The sequence below is a fragment of the Perognathus longimembris genome, chromosome 22, assembly GCF_023159225.1.
Source record: "Perognathus longimembris pacificus isolate PPM17 chromosome 22, ASM2315922v1, whole genome shotgun sequence".
Taxonomy (NCBI): Eukaryota; Metazoa; Chordata; class Mammalia; order Rodentia; family Heteromyidae; genus Perognathus; species Perognathus longimembris.
The window spans coordinates 35,849,938-35,853,059 of NC_063182.1; positions in this window are offsets into that span (position 1 = coordinate 35,849,938).

The following is a 3,122-nucleotide window of genomic DNA, read 5'->3' on the forward strand; positions in this document are numbered from 1 at the left end:
ACTCCCCAACCCAACACCAACCAAGCCAGAGAAGCGATCACAGCATCCAGGAGCTGTCACGACACCAGGCCACTCCCCAACCCAACCACAGCCAAGCCGGAGAAGGCCTCAGAGAGAGCACAGAAAAGATGCAGAACAAAAGAACCGGTAAAGCAAGGAGGAGAGAATGGGCAGATGGAAGAAAAGGGCAGATCCAAAAACAAGCAGAAGAATTCAAGGTGGAAATGACCAAGGACACACAGGAATAACAAGATGGAAACATGACACCCCTCAGTGAAGGAAACATTACAGGCCTCGGTGAAGGAAGAGAAAGATTAGGTGAACACCCTGCAAACTGACAGCAACAGAGCTTGGAGACCTGAAAGGCTCTGTCTCCCTATTGCAAAGCACAGCTGAGCACACAGGCAAAGGAGCAAGAGAAATAGAAAACAAGGGATCCGCAGCTGAGGATAAAACAGAGGAAACAGAAGGAAAAGTCAAAGGCACACAAAAACCACTCTGAACCTAAAATACATGCATGTGGACCCATGGCGTTCACAGGCAGCAAGTGGAAGGAGGACGCTCTTAGCAGAGGAACACAAAGGCACGGTATGTGCTCATTTGCCTCAGATGGTATGCAACAGTATTTTTCTAAATGAACTCCAGCAAGTGGAAACAAGGTTTCTTCTTCCTTTGTTGGTTTTGTTTCTTTGCTTTTTAGCTTGTTTGTCCATTTATCTGTCTTTGGGATCATAAGAGGGGCACAGAAATGGAGGGACAAAGGGTGAGCAAATGCAGCAGCGTGCTCACTAGACACTATACTAAAAATGAACTATGCACCTTGCAGGTGGGGATGGCAGGAGGAAACTGGGAGAGATGGAGGGAACAGACGACCTTGTTCAAAAGAAATGTACTCTCTGCTTGAGGAAACTGTACATCACTTTTATGCCAACAAGAAAAAAACAGAAAAGAAATCTGGTTACAGAAATTACTTCCAAGTGTCATGGCACTATATAACTCAGCCCAGAAGGGACAGAAAGCTGGACTTCTGATGTTAGAATGGCTTAAACAGAATAAAACGTTATCCCTTTCTATTACTGACAGTCTCTGAGGGTTGGATGACAGTTCCGCCATGCTGCTGTTCTTCAGCAGAGGTTAAGAATGTGAAAGTGAGAGAAGTCAAGTCCTTGACGCCTGTGATCGAAAGGTCCAAGAGATCTCTGTCTCTCTAAAGACAATGCACACCACTGAACTTTCACATGTATTTCCACGGGAACGGAAACTTAGGGAGCTGAACCTCCACCCCTGCAAAATTGCCAATTCATGGCATTGTTGCTTCCGTGGTCTAATAACTGAACAATATGAATGTGAAGGCCCTAGTATAGGAGACCAGCTCACCATCATTAGCCATGGTCTGTCCCGTTTTATCTTTCTCACATCCTAGTAGTACAGAAGGTCAAACATCTAATCCCAGAGTCAAGCCTTTAGAAGAAACATAGAAACATGGTATCTCAACAACCTTAAGGAATATCCTGGAGTGGTTTTACAAGGCCAATAAAGCATGTTGTACTGTTTTCTCTAGAAGGTTGATTCTCCTTTCCTTGGGGGTTTTATGTTTGCCTTAGTAATTTCCTTTAATGAAAAGAACATGGGAATGGAAGAGAGCAACTGTAGAGTGGAAAGAATGTTATATATACTTTCTCAATCAAGTGGTGTTTCCTTATCTTTCATACCTTGGGCCATATTGGAGAGCTTTAGTCATATATTTTGTAAACTGTCACCTGCTAGTTATTTGTCTGATATTTTCCTATAATTAAATTGGGATTATAGATTGGGGTTGGGAAAGTGCCATAGGTTATGAAAATATCACATTTCAACTACATAGAAAACATTGAAAACTACAGTGACAATTGGAATATGTAGATAATTTACATTGCATGCTGTATTTTCTTTTTATATATATATTTTATTATCAAACTGAATTACAGAGAGGTTATGGTTTCATACATTAGGCATTGGATACATTTCTTGTACTGTTTGTTACCTCATCCCTCAATTGGAATATGTAGATAATTTACATTGCATGCTGTATTTTCTCCCTTCTGTGATGTATATTAAATACAAACACCGAACTGTCCAGTCTTGCATCAGTTCAGTTTAATGACCTACATGATATCACTGTTTTTATTAGTCTTCATTTAGTTTCTCTCTCTGGTGGTAGGAAATGTAGTATTCTTTATTACTGACAATGAGATATTTTCATGACGCTATTTCTTTGTTCAGCCCTGTGTATAAGTAAAGCTGTTTCAGAATTGCTAGCACAAACTTCTGTACGAACAAATTGACAGCCGGGCAGTAGTGACTAGAGCATGTAATCCCAGCTACTCAGGAGGCTGAGATCTGAGGATCATGGTTTGAAGCCAGTTTGGGGAAGAAAGTCTGTGAGGTTTTTTGTCCCCAATTAGCCACTCAAACACTGGAAGTCGAGGAGTGGCTCAAGGGGTAGTGCGCCAATTGTGGGTGAAAAAGTCAAGCAAGAGTTTGAAGCCTGAAATTCAAGCTCCAGTACTGCCATGCACAGGCACGCGCGCGTGCGCACACACACACACACACACACGCACACTCAGTAATTGGAGTACAATGTTTCTCTATCTATTTGATATATTCATATTCAGTTTGTCTTTAACTGTATATTATATAATAAACACATTGTTTCCCAAAGTGCCTTAGTTTGGGACCTTTCTTTCCTTCACCTCAGTAGTGAATTTATGGCATGGTTCATAATGCTACTTAATTTTTCAGCCTTGATTATCCCCAAAACTGGATTCTGTAGCATGCTGTTTTTTGTTTCTGTTTTACTATTTGTGTTTTCCCCAGTTTTGAAGATGATAGCCAAAACCTCACATATGCAAATGTGGTAGATAAGGGCTTTCCCACTAACCAACAACTCCAGACCTGTGGTTTAAAAAATATACACTAAAGCTTACTCTTTATGTTGTTATATTTCCACAGGGTTTGAAAACTGCAAAATATTACACAGATAAGTAAACAGAGTAAAAGATCCCCCTTCATGGAGCCAGCCATTTTCAAGTAACATATAATAGTGCCAGCCTTTTCCCTGGACTCAGTTCAAATTGCAGCTT